This window comes from Nycticebus coucang, chromosome 6, assembly GCF_027406575.1.
Source record: "Nycticebus coucang isolate mNycCou1 chromosome 6, mNycCou1.pri, whole genome shotgun sequence".
Taxonomy (NCBI): domain Eukaryota; kingdom Metazoa; phylum Chordata; class Mammalia; order Primates; family Lorisidae; genus Nycticebus; species Nycticebus coucang.
Window position 1 is genome coordinate 135,198,246 of NC_069785.1, and position 24,357 is coordinate 135,222,602.

Below are 24,357 nucleotides of genomic sequence, written 5' to 3' on the forward strand. Positions count from 1 at the left end.
ATACAGCTTTGTCTAAGTTACCTCCTTAAACACACACATTAAAGCAGTGTGCTTGCTGGGGGACACACAGCCTTAAAGAGCCCCGTTGACCCCAATTCCCTCATTGCCCCCTAAAGATTTTATATAGATTATACAAATGTTACAGTTGCCTCTTTGTCCAATAATTCTTTCATGAGACTCCACATAGTTGTGCTTGATAAGATGGGGAATTAATACTTTATATGAGTTTGAGATATCCAAGTGGAACTGTCACATAGGCTGTGGGGGATATATGAGGCTGGAGTGTTGGGAAGGGGTTGCAGTTAAATATCTAGGCTATTGGGCAGTTCCTGTGGCTCAAAGGAGTAGGGTGCTGGCCCCATATGCTGGAGGTGGCGGGTTCAAACCCAGCCCCGGCCAAAAACTGCAAAAAAAAAAAGAAAAAAGAAAAATTAAAAAATATATATCTAGGCTATTTAAAGGCCAAGACAGGAGGAGACTAGGGTGGGAGTGTAGCAAAAGATTAGGAGGGCCCAAGGTCAGAGTCCTGGGGAAGCAACATTGAAAATCCTGGAAGAGGGGGCGGTGCCTGTGGCTCAGTGAGTAGGCCACCGGCCCCACATACGGAGGGTGGTGGGTTCAAACCTGGCCCCAGCCAAAATGCAACAACAACAAAAACATACTCAGGTGTTATGATGGGCGCCTGTAGTCCCAGCTACTTAGGAGGCCGAAGCAAAAGAATCGCCTAAGCCCAAGAGCTGGAGGTTGCTGTGAGCTGTGACACTACAGCACTCTAACGAGGGTGACATAGTGAGACTCTGTCTCTAAAAAAAAAAATCCTGGAATTGGAGAGGGACCCATGGAGACAGCAAAGGAACTATTATCAGTGGAAAGATCCAAAAGCAGACCTGTAAATAGGTACAGCTGGTATTAAGGTTTAAGGACTAAAAAAAAAAAAAAAATTTGTGGGAGGATAACCAAAAGTTCTAAACTATGGTGTTACAGGGTTATGTACCAAAATGTGATAAGAGAGAAGAGAAAATAGAAAGTTGATCATTTCAATAAATGCACCAGGGATGAGTCATATCTCAGTGAACAGGATTGCTGATGTTCCTTGAAACGTTGCCCACGGTAGTTTTTTGCTGTAAAAGTTTCCATGTTTAGAGGAGCTGCTCCATGAGTATCAATATTAGCTAGAAGAACGCTACATACAGACAACACAACTTTTTAAAAAATCACCTGTTACTGGGCATAGAATATGGAGCTATTGGTCAGGGAATATGGTCAGGGAAAAAATAAATAAGGAAGAAAATGTCAAACGTCACTTTGGGAAAATTCTTTATCAAAACTGGCCTACTTCCAACAATTCACTTTTCTCAATCCAGCTGTTGAACATTCTCAATTTTGAGATGCAAATAAGCTCCTTTTCTCTCCCTTGCTTAATTTCCAGGCTCTCATTGAAGCTCAAGGTTAGTTACATGTTGTAGCCCTCTGTGTGGCTACCCTCCTCACTGGCTCTACTTGTTTGTACCATGATGCTGCGTTAGTGTCTAGAAGGAACTGCAATGCAACAGATCCGAGATGTGAGCCCAGATGCTCACTTCCAGCACACAATAGTGTTAAGTCCAAGAAAAGAGGCCAGGATGAGGCCTCTACCAGTTTTATAGAGAGGGGGGGAATTTGTTGTTTGATACTGAATCAAACTATAAATAAGCAAAAAATTCAGTTATTTAACATTATTTTATAGTTGGGCAGAGTTTTTTTTTAGGGTATGTTGCAATTTTTGTGATTTATATATTTAATCACTAAGGCTGTTAGTAGGACAGAGGTAATTGCTTACAAACATCTGAAACTCCAAGGTCAGATGGCTGTGGAGCTGCTCAGCAATCATAACCTTTAGTTTATAAGAAGATTTGGCATTAATAGCTACTTATTCGTAGGACATTTGGACAGAGTGATCCAAGGAGTAGTGCTGGCTCAGAACAAGATTAAAGAATAGCATCAGCACCCTTGAACTTACTCAAACACCTTTGACATTTGGAAAACACGTGTGGGACCCGTTTGTTCTTTCTCTGAATAGGATATAAAACAGATGGGGGGAAGTTACCAAAACGTTTTGAGGCTCTAAAGTAAAATGATTGTATCAAACAATATATACGTGGATTGTAGCTCCTTTGTATAATTACTCACCTCCACCATCTGAACACAAACCATTCAGGGGCCATCGGTGAATTTCAAGGTGTGATAGCAAAACTGAGGTGAGAAGGATTTCTGAAAAGAATACAGAATGTTATTATCTTAGTTGAGATTGGGGCCTTGGACAAAACTTGCTTCCTTTGGTGACCTGGTTTTGTATCCCACACTGACTTCTTCTTGGTATCACAGGATGTTTGCGTTTAATGCTCACCAAACCCTGAGAACAACAAAAAACTACGAAATCCATCCCTGTCCCTCTCTGGCAGAGATGGCTCTCTGTGACCCAAAGATGAATCCCAAGCACCTACTACAGTTTCGTGAAAGAATGACTTTTTTTTTTTTTTTTTGGAGACAAAGTCTCACTATGTTGCTTTGGGTAGAGTGCCATGGCGTCACAGCTCACAGCAACCTTAAACTCTTGGGCTGAAGCGATTCTCTTGCCTCAGCCTCCCAAATAGCTGGGACTACAGGCACCTGCCACAACACCCGGGTATTTTTTGTTGCCAGTGTCATTGTTGTTCAGCTGACCTGGGCCAGGTTGGAAACTGCCAGCCTCGGTATATGTGGCTAGCACCATGACCACTGTGCTACGGGTGCTCAGCCAAGAATGGCTTTTAAACTATGCTCTTATTATGTTGAACTTGAAAGTCTCTAGTTTTCATCATTTACTTTGCTATTTCTTTCTTTTTTGTTGCAGTTTTTGGCCGGGGCCGGGTTTGAACCACCACCTCTGGCGTATGGGACCAGCACCCTACTCCTTGAGCCACAGTACTTTGTTATTTCTTAGGACGAACCCAAGAAGACCCTTATTAATCCCGAGAGCACCTATTTCCTGAGAGCTGCAATATATTTATTTAAAGCCGGCTTCCTTAAAATTTTCACATCACAATATGTGCCTCTACACAAATCTTCATCTCAACTTAGATTATAATGAAGCTGGCAAAAGAGTGGAATTATTGTGCATGTTCTCTGTAGGACGTGGTAAAACTCTGCCAGTCGGGGTCAAGGCCACGTTTCACATCCAATGACTCCCACTGAAATGACTAGACGCACTGTGGACCCAAATCACTGCAGTGATATTAGATGATGCGGTATTGGGCACAGCAGGCTTGAGGATAAGTTATGTGGGCTACTTGCCCCCCCCATTTAGATACCAAAGGAGTCAGAAGGAGTGAAAGATACATATACAAAAGAAAAAAAGTGAAAATGGAAATAGGTAGGATGTCAAGATATCTTGCCGGCATTCTATCACACAGACGGTCATTGCAAGTGAAAGTGCCACACCGCCTTTGGAGCTGAACTAAAGGAGCAGGGCAGGCACCAAGGGCAGTGCCATCCACAGGCATCCCCGAGGGCTCCTCCGTTTGTCTCCAAATCTCTTCCCAGTCTAGCCACACGCCTTCCCTTTTCTTGTCCTTCCCCGCCCCTGCCATGCCAGTTCTAATTCTCTGGTCCAAAACTCTGAATGAAGCAGCCAACTAAAGAACTTTTAGGCCCCCCTATTCCAAATAATAACAGGCCAGTTGGTTCTAGATCCGAATGCGCAGGGATGGAAATGGGAAGATCTTCCCGACTCGCGGCAACGCCCCCTCTCTGTGCGGTGGCAGAGCTCTGGGGTCAGCTGCGAGCCCAGAGGAGCCCCTGCCACAGTCTCCAAGGACGCCTCTTCCCGGCGCTACTGCTGCAGCTGCGGCAGGTTTTTTATTTTTGCACCGCAGCACAATGCAGAGGCCGAGGCGACAGACCACGTCCGAACCCCCGGGGCAGGGTCTCGGCGCCCTTCCCTTTCCACCCCGCTGTCCCCCGGAGGGCCAGCCGAGCGCCCCTCGCCTCCCCTCGGCCCCCGCGGCGCACGTGCGCTCCCGGGACAACAGCAGGCGAGGCCTGGGCGCGCCCCCGCCCCTCGGCCGCGCGCGCGCTCCGCCCGCTCGCCCTCCTCGCGCGTGCTCGTGCCCGCGGCCGCGGCGGCGCGCCTCTTCTCCCCGCTGCGGGCGTCGCGGGTGCAGGAGGCGGAGCGGAGGAGGCGGGGGCCGGGCGGGCGGCGGGCTCCCGCGGGGGCGCTGCGGGGGCGGCCCGAAGGCGTCGGGGCGAGGGGCTCGCGAGCCGGGGGACCCGCGTCGCCGGGGCCGACTCCGCCGCGGGAGGGCGAACGCGGTGCGCGCCGGAGGTGGGGCCTCTGAGGCCGCGACCGGCGCCCCCGCCCCCGAGCCTGACGGGGCGGCTGGGCGGGATGAGGCGCTGGCGCTGGGGGCGCCCGGCCGAGCCCCCGCGGCTGCCCTCGGCGGCCAGGCGCTAGGCGGCGGCGGCGGCGGGCGGAGGCGTCGGGCCCGGCCCGCGGAGGGCAGACACGGAGCGGCGAGCGGCGGCGCGGCGGGGCCGCGGGGCTCGGTAAGGCGGGCGCGGGCGGGCCGGGGGCGCGGTGACGTGGGCCGGCGCCGCGGGAAGGCTGCGGGGGGCCTGCTTTCCGTTTTGGACGCAGTGCTTTTGGAAGTGGAGGTTCGGGATCGAATGTTCTGGGAAGCTCCTCTCGGATTTCCCCCTCCCCCCGGGCTCATCCCCCGGCCTCCCGGCGGCCGGCGCTGCGGGCCCACAGCCTCCCGCGGCGGACCCCGCGCGTCCCCGCGGCCTCGGGGCGCGTTCCGGGCCTGCTGCGGCGCTCCCGGCCGAGGCTGACGACGAGCCGCGACTCCTGGGAACGGCCGGGCGGGGGCTCCGGGGACGCGGGCGCGCTTCCCTCCGCCGCCCGCGAGCCGCACCGCGGGGCCCGCCCACCGGTGTGCCGGGGGCCGCCGAGCCGGGCGTTTCTGCTCCCGGGGACTCCCGGGGAGTTTTTCCTCTCATCTTCCTAATTGCTAGAAGTTGCCGCTGCATGTCGGACGACGGTGGTGTCTTAGTGCCTTTTTTTCTTTCTTGCTTTGCTTGCCACCTCCGTGCTTTTCTCATTTTTTTGGACTTGATTAAATATTTATGTTAAAGATTCTCTTGAACAGCACACAAGAAACTGAAGGGAGAGGAAGTCGGACCTGATTTCTTAGCTTGAGTCTGCCTTGGACCCTTTATAGCCCCACCTTCTACTACTGAATCTTGAAGAAGATGGAGGGAATGAGGGGAACCACAGCAGGGTGCTCGGGATGCAGTGCAATAGTCATCTTTTAGGAAATAGGCTTTGGATAATTATAATTTTGATCTGAATGCAGAGTTGCAGTCTGCTTTTGAAATGCTTGGGGCTCTTGTGTGGCGCTACACGGATAGCTGGCATCTGGGCTTGTAGCATTGTTCTCAGCATCTTTTTTATTTTCTATTCTTTCAGAGTTTTATCTGGCACGGATTTAGACCTTTTAAGTCAGTCTGCATCGGAATAACTTTTCTGATACATTGGTTACTTTTTGAAAACATTGTATTTATGTTTCTATTGGAAGGAGAAAAAGCTAATAGTGCAGGAGTACAGTGCTTCTTAGAATCCAGGAAATGTGCTAGTTCGACACAGTAACCGGATTTGTTGTTAAATCTTTATAGAGTATAGAGGGATGTGATGGTTTATGATTCGGGGACATATTTTCCTTGTTGGGTAAATTGAAGTCTAACCCGGAGTCGATATTTGTTCCTTGTACTCGAATGGGAAGGAAAAAGAAGCTTCAGTTGCTGTTGCAGTGTGTATGACCTCAAAGTTTTTCAAGTACTCATTGGTGTGTTTTCTTTTTAATAGGGTTAAGGGCGATGTTTTATGACGTTGTGATTTCTGTTTCCAGGAATGTCTGAACTCTGATTCATTCTTAAAGTTGTATATATGTTTTTGCTTTATAGGACAAGTATCTATAATGGTGTCAGGTTGGAACTGTGCTTAAGCCAGTTGTCTTCCTAGCATGGTCTCTATAGCAGTCCATGGAATAAAGCAGCACTTTGGACAGAGACTTGTCCTGACACAGCTAGGGTGGAAGCCCAGTTTACTGTACGATCCTGCACATTGAGGTGGGTAACAGAGTCTAGTAGTGGGGAGAGGAGAGACATAACTAGGACAGAGAGGAAATGTAGTTGGAAGAACCTTCTCCGGTTATATAACTGTTTTGTTTTCTAGGGAGAGACTAAGAACCAGCAAGTCAGTCTCAACTGTCATTAGAGCCTTTGATGTTGGTTTGAATTCCAGTAGTTACTTTCTTTTTATTTTTGTTTCCCTACCCCCACATCATTTTCCCTTAATACCAGAAGCTTTTCTGAGGTTAGGCTGAGACTTTAATGGGAGTACATTCATTTCAACTCTTTCTCTTTTAGGTGCTATATAAAAGGTGTTTTTATTGTTGCTTTTCCTTTCTTTAGATGACTTACTCAACAGTTTTCCCTTCCCATGCTGACCTGATTGTGTGATCTGCACAGTATATATAGAGTCTCAGGTTGATTCTAGGTATGTTTAATAAATGTCAAGGACTAGTGTAGCAAAAGAAAAATGAAATGAACTAAACATAGTTGTATTTTTTTTTTTTTTTTGTAGAGACAGAGTTTCACTTTATTGCCCTGGGTAGAGTGCCGTGGCGTCACACAGCTCACAGCAACCTCCAACTCCTGGGTGATTCTCCTGCCTCAGCCTCCCGAGTAGCTGGGACTACAGGCACCCGCCACAATGCCCGGCTATTTTTTGGTTGCAGTTTGGCCGGGGCCGGGTTTGAACCCGCCACCCTCGATATATGGGGCCGGCGCCCTGCTCACTGAGCCACAGGCGCCGCCAACATAGTTGTATTTTTAAACACCAAGACTAATTCTTGAGAAATTTTAGGATTTAACCCACAAATGTGAAACCTGATGTCCATGGGAGTGGTCAAGAGGCAGCCAGGACTTGAAGTCGACTGGTAGTTTCAGTAGTGCCACTGACTGCCTGTGTGGCATTGTACTTCCTTGGGCAAATTATTTACACTTTTGACCTTTTTTCCCTTTTTGTTTTTTTATTTATTCATTTATTTATTTTTGTAGAGACAGAGTCTTACTGTACCGCCCTCAGTAGAGTGCCATGACGTCACAGGACTCACAGCAACCTCCAGCTCTTGGGCTTCAGCGATTCTCCTGCCTCAGCCTCCCGAGCAGCTGGGACTACAGGCTTTTTTCCCTTTTTTGTAAAATTGGTTGAGAAAGCTTGCGTGACATTGTCTTACAAAGTTGTTCTGAAGGATCCGATGGTAGGAACTATGTGAAAACGCTCTGTAAAACTGATTTTATGTGTGTAAAGTATTACTGTTATTATATGTAAACCTTAGTGTTAATTACAACATATTTTGCCTGGCATATTGGCCTGGCAAACTGTTTTAAATATTTTAACAAAAATTAAAACAATATAGGCAAGGAATGAGAGTGTGTTAGGTCTTCTAGTTCCAAGATTGTGTGACTGTCTCATTGTTCAGGACGTCAGGCAGTGTTTCCAGGTTTGGGCTTTTTGGAATTTCCAGCTACTCTAGGACAGATTAAGTTAATTGAGATTTTGAGCTTCTTTAAAGTATCAGTTCATAATACTAAAAGAGGTTACAATTTAGGATTTGTAAGGATAACTGTGTAGTAAAAAATACTTCAGGCTGGGTGTGGTGACTCATGCCTGTAATCCTAGTAGTCTGGGAGGCTGAGGTGGGTAGATCGCCCGAGCTCAAGAGTTCAAGACCAGCCTGAGCAAAGATGAGACCCCTCCCATCTCCACTAAAAACAAAAACTAGTCAGGCATGGGGGGTGGGCGCCTGTAGCCCTGCTACTCAGGAAGATGAGGTGGGAGGATTGCTTGAACCCAGGAGTTTGAGGTTGCTGTGAGCTGTAATGCTACGGCACTGTAGCCTGGGTAACAAAGTGAGATTCTGTTTAAGAAAAAAAAAAAATTATATATATATATATGTATATACACACACACTTACACATACATATATACACATTTTATTTTTTTTTGAGACAGAATCTCACTTTGTCACCCTCTGTAGTGTGCAGTAGCGTCATAGCTCATAGCAACCTCAAACTCTTGGGCTCAAGTGATTCTCTTGCCTCAGCCTCCCTAGTAGCTGGGACTACAGGTGCCTGCCACAGCGCCCAGCTATTTTTTTTGTTTTTTTTATTTAGCAGTCCTGGGCCGAGTTCGAACCCACCAGCCCCATGCATGTGGCTTGCGCCGTAACCACTGAGCTGTGGGCACCCAGCCTAATCTTGTTTTGAATGGCCCATGAGTTAAGAAAAATTTTTAAATAGTTGAAAACAATCAAAAGATTAATAAAGTTTTGTGACAGATGTAATTATGTGATACTCAAATGTTAGTGTCCTTAAATATAGTTTTATTGGAACATAGTCACTCATTTTGTTTACCTGTTGTCTGTGGCTGCTTTACCAGTACAACAGCTAAGTTGAGTACTTTTGATAGAGACAGTATGGCTTGCAAAACCTAAACTATTTATTATCTGGTTCTTTACAGAAAAAGCTTGCCAAACCCTGATGTAGGACTTAACATTTTTTACTTTCAGTAGCACAAGTTATTTTTCATTATAGCCGTTGTAAGGTTAAGACTCCTGGGAAATTACTAATTTTTGCTTTGCAGTCAGATAGACTTGAATCCAAATGCCAGCTATGATATTTATAAACTCTGATCCTAGGCAAACTAATTAATATCTTGGTGTCTCAGGTGCCTCCTTTGTAATCAGGGCATATCAATAACATCTCCCTTAGAAGGTTGTAATGAGGAGTAAATGAGACATATATATATATGTCAAGGCTTGGTACAGTGTCTGACATACAATAAGCACTCAGTAAGTGATAGGTGAAAAAAATGACTAAAATATTACTTGTTGCTGTTGCCCCTGGATTACAGAGTTGCTCTGATTGGTGTGCTACTTGTCTTTCTTTTGTGACAGAAGAAGGCTAGAGTGTGTGGCATCAGTCTAGCTCATAGCATCCTCAAACTCCCGATCCTCCTGCCTTAGCCTTCTGAGTAGCTGGTACTACAGAAAAATATTTGGCTGATTTTCTCTGTTGTTAGTAGAGATGGGGTCTTGCTATTGCTCAGGTTGGCATCAACCTCCTGAGAAGGGATTCTTCTGCCGGGGCCTCCCAGAGTGCTAGGATTATAGGCATGAGCCACTGTGCTTGGCTGGTATGCTACTTGTTACAGAATTTTTTCCTTTACTGCAACCATTGGTTTAGTTACCAGCTGATAATTGGAAAAACTTGAGAAATTTCCTATATGTTGTGGTGTAATTTTATTTTATTTATTTATTTATTTAAATATTGAGACAGAGCCTCAAGCTGTTGCCCTGGGTAGAGTGCTGTTGCATCACAGCTCACAGCAACCTCCAACTCTTGGGCTCAAGCAATTCTCCTGCCTTTGCCTCCCAAGTAGTTGGGACTGTAGGCGCCTGCGACAATGCCCCGCTATTTTTTGGTCGCAGCCGTCATTATTGTTTGGTGGGCCTGGGCTGGATTTGAACCTGCTAGCTCAGGTGTATGTGGCTGGTGCCTTAGCTGCTTGAGCCACAGGTGCTGAGCCGGTGTAATTTTATTAATCACCTGCCTATTTTAGGTAACTAAGAATGGGTGGAGAGATACTTACATTCTAGTTTTTACAGATTGTTATTTATTTATTTTTTGAGGCAGTCTCACTTTATTGCCCTTGGTAGAGTGCTGTGGCGTCAAAGCTCACGGCAACCTCAAACTCTTGGGCTCAAGTGATTCTTTTGCCTCAGCCTCCCCAAGTACAGGTGGCTGCCACAGTGCCCAGCATTTTTATTTTTTGGTTGTAGTTGTCATTGTCGTTTGGCAGGCCTGGGCTGGATTCGAACCTGCCAGCTCCAGTTTATGTAGCTGGTGCACTAGCTGCTGAGCTACAGGCACTGAGCCATAGATCGTGGTTTTTGATAATTTCCTGATAATATTCTTATGTTTGCAAATTGGATTTAAATGCCGTTTCTATTTTGGTACTGGCTTTTAGATAACTTTTCCCATATGCATATTATACTCTAAGTCTTCTCATGATTTGCCTTAATAGCTTTGTAACTTCCTCCTCAGAGTTGAAGTAATATCTTTTCTAAAGATAGACCTACTTTACTTACTATCTACTGACTTTGATATTAAGCTGCTTTTTGAAGTATTTGGTTAAATTATCTTACAAATGAGATATTTTGTGTGCTTCTCAGTTTCAAATGATGATTTATTTAATGTTAATCCCAAAATAAGAGAGAACAAATGAACGGAGGCCATTGTCTTGAGTTAAACAAAATGGAATTGGGTTGTGGCTGTTGCAGTTACATGAACCGTGCAGTTTTATGGCCTTGGATGATGCTTCTGTGTAGGGGAATGATCCCCTGGAGGTACAGAGGTGATGTTCCCACACTGTCCATGGTGATGGGACAGTGAGGTGTAGGCTGAGGGCCCTGCCATAAAACCCATTGAGCAGCAGCACTGGGAAAAACAAGGGTTCTAATTGTAGCACCTCAAAAAAAGTATCCCCAAAGGAGACTTAGTATCAAGATGAGACAATGTTTTCTCTTTAGGTTAACAAACAAACAAAACCCAGAGATTTCATATCTGGAGAGAGAAAGACTGAGGAGGAATAGTTACCAAGGTAGTAAAATGCAAAGATTTGATAAAATGGATGTTGTCAATTTCCCAGTATACCTAGAGACAGAGTCCTTCACAGTATTTTTAAAAGAGATTATTTTAGGACAGGTAAATGGAAGTGCGAAATAGGTGTATGGTTTAATTTCTCATGAGAAAGGCATGAACTAGAATATTCAGAGTGGAGGTAGAATTCTGTTTTCAGCACTATCCGGTTGTTTGGCTTACAGCCACCTATCTAGTTACTACCTTTTTTTAATACCAGGAGTTATAATACACGTTAGTATTAGAGGCATAGAGATATAGACAGCATTGAGAGGAAAAGCACATGTGACCTGTCCATTATGGAAAGGCTGTGACATGTTCAAATTGTCTCACTTATGAAAGGTAAGCATCAGACTCTGGGAAGGAATTCAAAAGTAGATAATTCCGTCAGTTTGCTCTGCAATAGTGAAGTCACTGTTCCGTGGAGTTCAGCCTTGTGATCTTGGGCAGGTTATTTGACTGCACTGTTTTCTTTTTTTTCTTTTTTTTATTTTTATTTTTATTTTTTGTAGAGACAGAGTCTCACTGTACCGCCCTCGGACAGAGTGCCGTGGCGTCACACGGCTCACAGCAACCTCTTAACTCTGGGGCTTACGCGATTCTCTTGCCTCAGCCTCCCGAGCAGCTGGGACTATAGGCGCCCGCCACAACGCCCGGCTAGACTGCACTGTTTTCTTATTCCCTTGTATGTAGGATGGAAACAGTAATTCTGTTTTTTTTCACTGGAAGAGTATCTGGTCAAAGGACTTTATTATGAATAGCATTTTCAGTAGTTTCTTTCTTTCTTTTTTTTTTTTTTTTCTTGAGACAGAGTCTCAAGCTGTTACCCTGGGTAGAGTGCCGTGGTGTCACGTTTCAGCAACTTCAAACTCTTGGGCTTAAGCAATTCTCTTGCCTCAGACTCCCAACTAGCTGGGACTACAGGTGCCCGCCACAACGCCTGGCCTCTTTTTTTGTTGTAGTTGTCATTGTTGATTTTAGCTGGTTTGGGCTGGGTTTGAACCCTCCAGCTTCCGTGTTTGTGGCAGCCGCCCTAACCCACTGAGAGCACCGCCCATTTTCAGTAGTATTGAAGAATATATTATGTGAAGGTCAGTAACTACTCAGTATATTAAACACAGAAAAGTGAAGTAACTTTTATTAGGGAAAGAAGTTTTGAATCTGGAGTTTCGAGGAGTTGGGTATTTGTCTTGGTCTGCTGTAAACAGTCTGTGACTTTGGATAGGTAATTTCTCTTTCCAAACCTCATTTTCCTCATATAAAATGAGGGATCACACTGGAGGCTTCTAAGGTACCTTCTTCAAAATTATTTGATTCTCTGACTTTTTTTAAGGTTAGGTACTATTATCTCATGCTTGCTTGGTTTCCTTTGACTTCCCCTAGGAGAACCTGGCTCATGGCTTGATTGCATCTAGTGGTCCTCCAGATTCAGTAGCAATTCTGGCAGCAGTGGGATGAGGGAAACTGGATCTTTTTGTATCAGTGAACTGAAAAGTATCTATTGAGCACATTTGTGTATCTTGTACCATGCTGGATGCAGTGGAAGATAGATAGGAAAGAAGGTGTCGTTGAGTCTCTGTCCTTAGGAGGAGCTTCATTGAGAAGGTAACTGTATTATGTGAGTCAGTTGGAGCAATCTGGTGGTTTGAAGACTTCCAAAGTACTATTGGGGAGGATTCTGCTTGGTCTTGTGATTTTGAACATATGTAAAATGAAACAGTAATTCTGTTCTTATTATCACTGGAGGAAAAAAAGTGGCCAGAGGACTTTTATTATGAGTAGCATTTCTAATAGTTCTGAAGAACATCTTACGTGATGGTCAGTAATTACCTAGTATATTAAACACAGAAAAGAAAAGTAACTTTTTTTTTTGAGACAGAGTCTCAAGCTGTTAACCTGGGTAGAGTGCTGTGGCGTCATAGCTCAAAGCAACCTCCACTCTTGGGCTCAAGCAATCCTCCTGCCTCAGTTTTTATATTTTTAGTAGAGATGGGGTTTTTGCCCAGGTTGGTCTCGAACTTGTGAGCTCAAGCTATCCACCAGCCTTGGCCTCCCAGAGTGCTAGGATTACAGGTGTAGAAGCCACCGCTCTTGGCTGAAGTAACTTTTGTTACTTAAATGCCTTGTTCTGAAATTTGGTCATTCTTTCTTTCTTACTTATTTATTTAGAGACAGAGTCTTATTTTGTTGCCCTGGTTAGAGTGCTGTGGCGTCTTAGCCCACAGCAACCTCAAGCTCTTGGACTCAAGTGATTGTCTGACCACAGCCTCCCGAGTAGCTGGGACTACAGGTGCCTGCCACAACTACTGGCTATTTTTAGAGATGGGGTCTTGCTCTTCCTCAGGCTGGTCTCAAACCTGTGAGCTCAGGCAGTCCACCTGCTTCAGCCTCCCAGAGTGCTAGGATTATAGGTGTGAGCCACCATGCCCGGCCTGGTTGTTTTTTCTTTGACAAAAGCAGTAGCTTTGAATCAACCTTGCAGTAAACAACTCAACTAGAATTGCTCAATCAAGGTCAGATTTTTATATTCATTTTGCATGGTTGTTTGATTTAATAGTTGAAAGGAAGGGGTTACTTTATTATTTTTTTGTTGGTTTTTTGTTTTGTTGTTGAGTCTCACTTTGTTGCCCTTAGTAGAGTGCTGTGGTGTCATAGCTGACAGCAACCTCAAACTTTTGGGCTCAAGTGATTCTCTGCCTCAGCCTCCCAAGTAGCCGGGACTACAGGTGCCCACCACAACGCCTGGCTATTTTTAGAGATGGGGTCTTGCTCTTGCTCAGGCTAGTCTCGGAACTCCTGAGCTCAGGCAGTCCACTTACCTTGGCCTCCTAGAGTGCTGGGATTACAGGCATTTACTTTAATTTACTAGAAATATGTTCAAGGAATAACTTTTTTTCTGAAAAGTCAAGCATGCCAGAAGTGATGGAGAGACCACAGTGACCTGTTCCCAAGGCAGTACATTTGTGCCTTGGCTTTCATTCCTTCTTGCCTTCTAAGTCTTTAATTCTTACAATTATCATCATTTTCTCTTTACTGAATCATCTCTTCTAGTAGGCATATATACTTTTTGTTACTTGCGGCTGTGGTAACTAGTCCACCAAATGCCGTTCATAGAGGCTTTCTTTAGTAATAGGACCCTCTCTCAGCTTACATCTGGGCACATGATAGCCCAACTGGAGACGCATTTCCACGCCTGTCTTAACAGCTGTGTGTGGCCACATGACTGAATTCTGGCTGAATGGATGTGAACAGAAGTTGTGTGTGTGATTTCTGGGTCATGGACTTAGAGAAAGCTAATTGCCTTGTGATTCCTCTTTCCCTCTTTTTGCAGATGAGAATGTATGGCGTTAACGTGCACATTATCAGACCCTGCAGGGGAGGGCAACACCTTAGGGGAGAGGGATGGGGACGGTGGGTCCCTGGAAGATGTTGTGGAACAGAGCCACCTGCTGGCCTGCACTGCTCATATATCACTGGATGATTCAGAGAGAGGAATACGATTCTATTGTTGGAGCTCCGATGATGCCTTAGCTAAAAAAATCATCCCTCTTAATTTCCTCCACCTTGGGATCCCCTCAGCCCAAGAATTTTGTTCCCTTTTACAGTAGAAATTCTGAAGAGCTGTTTACATTCCCTGCCTCTTCCCCTGCACCACAGATTCTGTTTTGTCGGCCTGTATCTGGCCAAAGCTGGAGGCCAGTTCCACGTCTGTGTCTTACTGACTTTCCCCAGCGTGTCACGTTCGCCAGCTACGTCCTTTGACCTCTTTGCTGCTCTTTCTCATTGTTCTCATTTTTAATATCCTCATGCTAGTTTATCTCTGCTCCTCCCAGCACACCTTGAAAATTTGGAATGTCTTTGGGTTCTCAGGTGATTTCATCCATTTTTATGGTTTCAAATATTTATGTGCTGATGAGGCTACATCCAGCACTGGTTTTTTTTCCCCTTAAGCTCTAGACTTACCAACTCCCTGCTTCTACATGGGTGTTCAGTGAGTACCTCAAAGACAGCATCAACAAAGCAGGATTGAATTTACTTCCTTTCATTTACTACTTCCTCTCCTTGCCCCAGCTCTTCAGCATCTCAGTAAGTGACACCATCATCAACTACTTGTTCTGGCCCCCGGAGTCATGCTTGATTTTTCTTTCTTTTTTCTTGCAATTATTTGGCCGGGGCTGGGTTTGAACCCACCACCTCCGGTGTACAGAGCCGGCGCCCTCCTCCTTGAGCCACAGGTGCCGCCTTGATTTTTCTTTTTTTCTTCTTCATCTTACGTTAAGTCCAGTAAGCTTCAGAATGTAAACTGCTCTTGTCTCCAAGCTCAAACCTGTAACTCTAGCACTCTGGGAGGTTGAGACGGCAGATTACTTGAGCTCAGGAATTTGAGACCAGCCCGAGCAAGAGCAAGACCCTGTCTCTACTAAAAATAGGAAACTGGCTGGGTGTTGCGATGGACGCCTGTAGTCCCAGCTACTGGGGAGGCTGAGGCAAGAGGATCCCTGAGCCCAAAGTTTGAGGTTACTGTGAACTGTGATGACACCCGGGCATTCTACCCCAGGGTGACAGAGTGAGACTCTGTCTCAAAAACAAACACCTATCTGTTCTCAGGAAAAAAAAAAAAGATTCACTCTTTGATGTTGTGTACACCATGGGTTTGGATAAATTTATAGTGACATGAATACACGTGATAGTGTCATACAGAGAAGTTTCACTAAAAATCCCCTGTGCACCTCATATTCAGCCTTCTCTCCCCACAACCCTTGCCACCTCCTTGTCTTTTTACTGTTTCCATAGTTTTACCTTTTCCAGAACGCCATATAATTGGATTCATGTGGTATGTAGCTTTTTCGGTTTGGCTTCGTTCACTTAGGGTATGCACTGAAGTTTCTTCCTTGTCTTTTCATGGCTTGATAGATCTTTTTCTTTTAGCACTCAGTAAGATTTTATCATCTGAACCTGCTGCACCAGATGATAAAATTCACCTATTGACAGATGTCTTGCTTCCAAGTTTTGGCACTTATGAATAAAGCCGCTGTAAACATCCATGGACAGGTTTTTTGGACATAAGTTTTCAGTTCATTTGGGTAAATACTGAGGTATGTAATTGCAGAATCATATATTGAGAGTGTGTTTAATTTTGTAAGAAACCGCCAAACTGCCTTCCCAAGTGGCTGTACCTTTTGCATTCCTGCCCATGGTGAGTGAGAGTTCCTGTTGCCCCACAGCCTTGGCAGCACTTGGTGGTGGTGGTGTTTTAGATTTGGGCCATTTTAACAGGCGCCTTCTTCCAACATTCTCTTTTCCGCTTGAACAGTGTAAGCACGTACTTTCTCAGGGGTTTGTGCTTGCTGCTGCAATTGTCTGTAATGTTCTCCTTTCATAGTTCTGCCTGGCTGCCCCTCCCCTAAGAAGTGGTGGTGGTGCTTGTTGTTCAAGGAGTAGGGCGCCCACCCCATATACTGGAGATGGTGGGTTCAAACCTGGCCCCGACCAAAAACTGCAAAAAAAAAAAAAAAAAAAAGGGAGGGGGCCTTTATGGTTACCTGTATATGTAACACTTCCATCTCTCTCTTTAACATCATCCTGTTTTATCTTTTTATTTGTTTATTTTTGAGACCAAGCCTCACTTTTGTCACCTAGGCACAATCTTAGCTCATTGTAGCATTGACCTGCCGGGCTCAGGATCTATCTCAGCCTTCCCAAGCTGGGATCTGCAGGCGTAAACCACTATGCCTGGCCCACCTTCTATCTTTTTCATATTAGTTTGTTGCTTATTTACTTATATTTTTAATTTCTAAAATATATTTTTAATCTTCCTCTCCATTAGCTACTCAAGGAGCAAGGGCTCCATCAGGTACCTGCTGTATCCCTAGCATTCCTACTTCTGTTAATGACAGAGAGCTGTGCTGCAGTCTGTGGTAGGACAAGTCGCAGAACCCTCCTGGGAGCAGTAGGGAAGGTTATGATTTACTGGAGGGAAAAAACCCCTTGAGACAAAGCTGCTTCAGTTTTTGATTTAATGTTTAATTTTATAGAATGGAGGATTTCATCATTTTTGTGAGGAGTCAGATGACTACAGATCTGACAGGAACTTTTTAAGAAAGAAGGGTTATTATTTCATGGTATAGCTTTCGTTTGTCTCTGCATAGAGAGCTGTGGAGAGCGTCACATTGGAGTTGTGTGTAGAGGTCTCTGCAGAATATGCTGTGTGCCTTTGTCTAATACTATCACTCCCTCCACGTTATAAAAGGATGTGATTACCTACTCTCTGCTTCTGTGTTTGCAGTGTCTGAAAACTCAAACCAACTTTATAAAAAGCGTTCTTATTATAAAAAAACTCATTCTGTTATTTAATTTTTTTTTTTTTTTTTTTTTTTGAGACAGAGCCTCAAGCTGTTGCCCTGGGTAGAGTGCCATAGCATCACAGCTCACAGCAACCTCCAACTCTTGGGCTCAAACGAGTCTCCTGCCTCCGCCTCCCAACTAGCAGGGACTATAGGCGCCCGCCACAATGCCCGGCTATTTTTTGGTTGCAGCCATCATTGTTGTTTGGCGGGCCCGGGCTGGATTCGAACCTGCCAGCTCAGGTGTATGTGGCTGGTGCCTTAGCCACTTGAGCCACAGGCACTGAGCCTGTTTTTAATTTTTTAAATTTCATTTATGTATTTTTTTGAGACTGTCTTACTTTGTCACCCTTGGTAGAGTGCCTTGGTGTCATAACTCACAGCAACCTCAAAGTCTTGGGCTCAAGTGATTCTCTTGCCTTAGCCTTCTGAGGAGCTGGGACTACAGGCATCTGCCACAGTGCCAGCTGTTTTTTGTTGCAGTTGTCATTGTTGATTTTAGCTGGCTCTGGCTGGGTTTGAACCCACCTGCCTTGGTGTATGTGGCTGGTGCCCTACCCACTGAGCTATGGGTGCCGCTCAAACCTGATAATTCTGGTTGGAGCTTCCTAACGTGTGCCAGCAAGTGTTCTGAGTGTGGGCCAGAAATAGGTCTGAAGATGGGCAGGGGCAGAGGTGCAATAACTAAGTAGGCTGATGCCTTTTGGGCTCCAGAAGCATATGCTGTGTGCCCTCCGTGCTGGTGCCAGTGCTGGGACGCTGCCCTGCCAGGTGTTTGCACACAGCTGTAAGAGTGTTTTTCAAATACAGCATCGTTTGATCCACCTGACAGTGTCAGAGGTGTCAAAGTAGATTTTGTACCTTTCCTACTAACAAAGACATAATAGATCCAGGTTAAGTCACTTACCTACCTAAATATTCTCTCTGAAGTAGGTCAGTTGAAACTAGAACTCCATTCTTCTGACTTATTTTGGTATATTCTCTCTACTAACCCAAATTGTATTTCTTATACTTTTTTTGGGGGACAGCTTATCACCTCTCTTTCATTTAGGCAGTTACTTTTTTTTTTTTCTTTTTTTTTTGTAGAGACAGAGTCTCACTGTACCGCCCTCGGTAGAGTGCCGTGGCCTCACACAGCTCACAGCAACCTCCAACTCCTGGGCTTAAGCGATTCTCTTGCCTCAGCCTCCCAAGTAGCTGGGACTACAGGCGCCCGCCACAACGCCCAGCTATTTTTTGGTTGCAGTTCAGCCGGGGCTGGGTTTGAATCTGCCACCCTCGGTATATGGGGCTGGCACCCTACTCACTGAGCCACAGGTGCCTCCCCTTAGTACTGTTGTATAAATAATGTGAAGTGCTTTCTAAACACTTGACTTCACCTGTGAAAGGGATGTTTCCAGATTTGTTTTCTTACGTTTAGAGTCATGATTTCCCTAATAGTACTCATGCATGGACACATGGGACAGTCTCTTTCTTTTCCCCCCACCCCAGTAAAGAATTATCTGATAAAAAAATGTCAGTAGTGCCACAGCTGAGAAACTCTACTTTAAGAGTTTTTGAGTAGTAGGATCTTTTTTTTGAGACCGAGTCTTACTATGTTGCCCTCGGTAGAGTGCTGTTGGCATCACAGCTCGCAGCAACCTCAAACTCTTGGGTTTAAGTGATTCTCTTGCCTCAGCCTCCCGAGTAGCTGGGACTACAGGCGCCCACCACGACGCCTGGCTATTTTTTTGTTGTAGTTGTCATTGTTGTTTGCCAGGCCCTGGGCTGGGATTGAACTCGCCAGCTCTGTGGCCGGCGCCCTAGCCACTGAGCTACAGGCGCCAAATCTGAGTAGTAGGATTTTACGTTGAGTGTGTGTTTGCGTTTTCAGCTTTTCTTTATGGTGATAGATACGGGAATGCTTGAGAGGTTCACCACTGCTCGTGCCTCTGTAGTTCATATCCTGGTTTGTGTGCCTCCTGCCCTACTTGAGAACAATGAAGATAGAGAATGATGTTTATGTATTTCAATTCTGTGTTGTTTCCAGAAAATCAGTGATTTAATGCTGAAGGCTTTTCTGAATGGTGAAGGTTAGGCTTTTTATGTTTTCATGATTCTTTTTATTATAACTTTTTGTGTGTGTGAGAAGAGTCTTGCTCTGTTGCTTGGGGGTAGAGTGCCATGGCCTCAGCCTAGCTCACAGCAACCTCTAACTCCTGTGCTTAAGCCAAACTCCTGCCTCAGCCTCCCCAGTAGCTGGGGGCTAGCTACCCAGCTTGTGTGCTCCCACGCTTGGCTAATTTTTTTCTATTTTTAGTAGAGATGGGATTTGCTGTTGCTCAGGCTGCTCTCAATTCCTGAACTGAAATGATCCTCCCAGAGTTCTACGATTGTGAGTGTGAGCCACTGTGCCTGGCCGTATTACAACTTCTGATAGCAAAAAGCTGTTGTGAAACATACCTAATGCAGCTGGCTTTTGTGTGTTGACTAACCAAACATCTTCTGTGAGTGCCTGTATTTATTGGTGAGAGCTCCGATCTGAAGGTTGCTGAGCATTCAAGTTCTTTTCCTTTTTCTCCGGTTTTTGAGTTCCAAGGAATGACCAGAACCTAATTGTAGCATTTCCCCCAGTTTCTTTACAATACCTTTTCCAGCCTTGCTTTTGGGTCCCTTTGACTTAGATTACCGTCCCCACCTCTAAACTTATGTTGTGTCATTCTGAACTATCAAGAACCATTAGAAGTTCTTTTTCTACTGTACTATTAAATTCTCTGGCTTAATTTTCGAGAAAAACTTTTTTTTGTAGTTTTTGGCCAGGGCTGAGTTGAACCCACCACCTCCGGCATTGTGGGGCCGGCGCCCTACCCCTTTGAGCCACAGGCACTGCCCCTTCAAGGAAAACTTTTTTATAATCCCTTTAATTCAGGATTCATTTTCACTACATAGTAAATATCTGTCTTAATTCTACAATAGCTATTGCCATTTCTAACCTTATTTGTTATTGACATGCTACAACTACTTGTATTTTATTCAGTTTAATCATCACAACTGCCCCATGAAGTAGTGACTTTTAATAATTTTCCTTTTAAGAAATTGGTTCTATTTATGTTGGCCAGGTTGGTCTCAGACTCCTGGGCACAAGCAGTCCTGCCTCAAATTCTTGAGTAGCTGGGACTACAGGTGTGTTACCACAATGCCTGGCTCTATTTGTTTTAATTGTTATAAAATATGCATAACATAAAATTTGTTGTCTTAACCATTTTTAACTGTACTGTTCAATAACATTAAGTATCTTCACATTGTTGTGCAGTAGGTCTCCAGAACATTTTCATTTTGTAAAACTAAAACTCTGTGACAACGAAACAACCCTGTCTTCACTTACCCCAACCCCAGGAGCCACCACTTCTACGTTCTGTTTCTGTGGCTTGGTAGATACCTTATATAAGTGGAGTTATACTGTCTGGTATTTACCTTTTTGTGACTGACTCATTTCATTTAGCATAATGTCCTTTTTTAAGCTAAGTGATATTCCATTGCATTTGCGTGTTGTGTTTATCTGTCATCATCACTGGGCACTGAGTTGCTTCCAGTGCTGCTGTGAATGTGGGTGTGCAAACACCTCTTTGATATCTTGTTTTTAATTCTTTTGTGTATATGTCTGGAATTGCTAGATCACATGGTAATTCTGTTTTTAACTTTTTGGGAAACAGCCACACTGCTTTCCACAGTGGCATTTTGCATTTTCATCAAGAGCACTCAGAAGTCCCGGTTTCTCTGCATCCTTGCCAGCACTTGTTATTTTTTGTTATTCACTTCTTTTTTATAGTAGCCATTCTAATGGTTTTGAGATGATATTTCTATGTGATTTGATTTGCCTTTCCTTCTTTTTTATAACCTTGGCCATTTTGTGTATCGATTTTGGAGAAATGTGTGTTAAAAGTCCTTTGCCCAGGGTGGCGCCTGTGGCTCAGTCGGTAAGGCGCCAGCCCCATACACCGAGGGTGGCGGGTTCAAACCCGGCCCCGGCCAAATTGCAACCAAAAAATGAGTAAGAAATATTTCTGTTTCGGATATAATACATGTATTGGAAGTTTTGTTTTTGGTTTTGTTGTTTGTCTTTTTTTTTTTTGGCCGGGGCTGGGTTTGAACCTGCCACTTCTGGCGTATGGGGCCGGTGCCGTACTCCTTTGAGCCACGGGCGCTGCCCTGTTGGACTTTTAATGCTCTCTGTCTGGGTGTTTATGAAAAGTTGTATAAGGTAATTGCCTTTGACTCACTTGGGAAAGACACATTGCCATGTAGATGTTCTGCCGTTCTCTGTTCTTGGGGATACATTCTCTCCTCACGTTCTAAGAACTTTGCACAGTGTATACCACTATTTTGAAATGGTTTTAAAATAGTAGCTTTAGCCATATTTTATAGCTTTTTTATTTATAAGTTGGGTTAAACTAATGTCAGAAGGTATTTACTGTCTACCTTTTGGAAGTGGTTTTATATGGAATAAAAAGTAAGCCACTACAGCATAGGAAAGCTAGAATGATTTGAAGATAATATAGTATAAACTTATTTAGAAATTGAAAATTAAAAAATTTGTGATACCTGTTTTAATGCTATTTTAGTTTGGCATGCCCAGTTCATTTTATAAGTAGATACTGTTTGTGAATATTTTGTCTGATGTCCATGTTTTTTCTTAATTTGTGTGTGATGATGGTTCATCAGTAGTGGTAAATTATAGATATTTATGGCTAAACATAAACATCTCTGTCAATTTAGTTGTAAAAATCATCAGAATCTGAATTTTTTCTTAGTATAACAGAAGAGATTTCTGTATACCATTGGATTCAATTGCAAAATAAGATTCTAATATATTTAAGTTGCCTTTAAAATAATTACAGTTCAGTAATGTTCTGGGGATCATTTAGTATGATCTTTAAGTCAAAATTATTGGCTGGGTGCATGGCTTATGCCTGTAACCCCAGCCTTCTGGAAGGCCGAGCTGTGTGGATTGCTTGAGTTTGAGTTTGAGACCAACCTGAGCAAGAGTGAGACCCAGTCTCTACTAAGAATAGAAAAATTAGCTGTAACTGGTGGCATAGAAAAATTAGCTGTAACTGGTGGCACATGCCTGTAGTCCCAGCTACTTTGGAAGCTGAGGCAAGATGATACCTTTAGCCTAGGAGTTGAGGTTGCTGTGAGCTCTGATACCTACCCACGGCGACAGAGTAAGACTCTTGTTTCTACAAAAAAGAGAAAAAAGTCAAAATGACTTTAATAGAACAAATTGCTTCTTTCACTCTTTGTTCCCGGTAGAAAGCAGTTTTCATACATTTGTTTGCTTAAAAGTATTACCTGAAAACTTTCTGATGAATTCATTAGTACTGTTGCTTAACATAGGAGAGGGGTGGAAAGAAGAAACAACCCTGGCGGCGTCTGTGGCTCAGTGGGTAGGGCACCGGCCCCATATGCTGAGGGCGGAGGGTTCAAACCCTGCCCTGGCCAAATTGCAACAACAACAAAAAAATTAGCTGGGAGTTGTGGCAGATGCCTGTAGTCCCAGCTACTCGGGAGGCTGAGGCAAGAGAATCGCCTAAGCCCAGGAGCTGGAGGTTGCTGTGAGCTCTGTGACGCCACGGCACTCTGCTGAGGGAGATAAACAAACAAACAAAAACAAACAAAAAAGAAATTCTTGGTTTTTACTGGCTTTATTTCCTTCTTTAAAAATTAATAACATTTTCAAATTAATTATTTTGGGGGGAGAGAGTCTCAAGCTGTCACCCTGGGTGGAGTGCCGGGGTGTCATAGCTCACAGCAGCCTCAAACTCTTGGGCTCAAGCATTCCTCTTTCCTCAAATTTTCTATTTTTAGTGGAGACGAGGTCTCACTTCTGCTCAGTGTGGTCTTGAACTTGTGAGCTCAAGCAATCCACTCTCCTTGGCCTCCCAGAGTGCTAGGATTACTGTGCCCGGCCTACTGGCTTGATTTCCTTTAGCGTTTCTGTCTAATAAAAATTGGGGCCAGGCTTCCTCATGTAGAGAACTGAATTCATGCAACTGAGTCCATTTTGTTATAGGCTGATCTCTTGAAAAGTAGGAAAGGAAGTCTGAAACAGGAGAAAAATTTTAGAAAGTTTTAAAAATTAGTGGTATTGAAATATATTGTTTCAGTGTTCTGGATTTTATTAAAAGCAGGAAAAATTCTTTTGGTAAAAGGCACCAGTGGTTTGGAAATACTTCTGCATTACTGAATTTTATGCAACAGTATCTGGAATAACTTTTTTTCCCTTTAGACAGTTAAAAAATTTTTTTGATTAAATTTTTTTTTAATTTTACTGAGTAGTGGTTTTAGAATTATAGACCCTTTTTCTTTTATTTAACCTGATCCAGAGCCACCTTGTATTCAATTTCAGCAGTATTTCTGGATTCCTATGATCTTTGCTATGTGGTCTTTATTTCCCTTTTTGCTTCATTCAGCTGAATTTCTCTCCACTCAAAGCTCATTAAAACTAAAAAAAAAAAAAAAAGACATAGGACCCAGCTTTTCTGAGGAAGGTTGTGTTTAATACCCTGTTGTTGGCTCAGTAGATTTTAAAGCAGTTATTTTCAGTTTTGTAGAAGCGTTTGTCTTTTGGAGGAAACTGTTTTTTGGTACTTGGAAAGTCCTTTCCGCATCATGATTCCTTTGGCTTATGTTTATATAGGAGTAAACAATTTATTTCAGTGTTTATGTAACTGCGTTTTAGATTCATTATTGGTTAATTTTACGAGAGTAATTATTTTTTGATCAATTACCCAGCTATAGTAGTATTTTGTTGTGCTAGAAGAAATTTTGGAGGTTACTTTTAGCACGGAAAGTAGTGGGAATTTACTTAAGTGGGTCCTTAAAGTAGGTAACTTGAACAATTAAATACTGGCTTTTTATGCCCAAAGAGTTATTAAAATATGTAAATAAAGGCAATATTACCTGTATTCTGCATTATCATCTATCGGTTATAGAATGAGAAGCTGATTTTTAGGTGCTTTTCTATTTTAAAATAACTTTTAAGTGTTTTTTGAGGCAGTCTCACTTTGTCATCCTGGCTAGACTGCAGTTGTGTGTGGTACGATCGTAGCTCACTGCAACCTCAAAGTCCTGGCTCAAGCAGTCCCCCTTGCTCAGCCTGTGGAATAGCCAGGACTATAGGCGTGGGCTACCCCATGTCCCACTAATTAAAACAATTTATTTTTGTAGCAAGGGGTCTCTCTTTGTTGCC

The 24,357-nt window shown here is 43.9% G+C and overlaps 1 protein-coding gene across 1 annotated transcript in view; it reads left to right on the plus strand.

Moving 5' to 3' along the window:
- Positions 1-4,254: 4,254 nt before the first annotated feature.
- Positions 4,255-24,357, plus strand: part of ARHGAP32 (Rho GTPase activating protein 32) — a 263,606-nt gene continuing 243,503 nt past the window's right edge. Inside the window, exon 1 of the mRNA XM_053594093.1 lies at positions 4,255-4,563. The gene's annotated coding sequence lies outside the window, so the exon portion shown is untranslated. The remainder of the gene's footprint in view (positions 4,564-24,357) is intronic.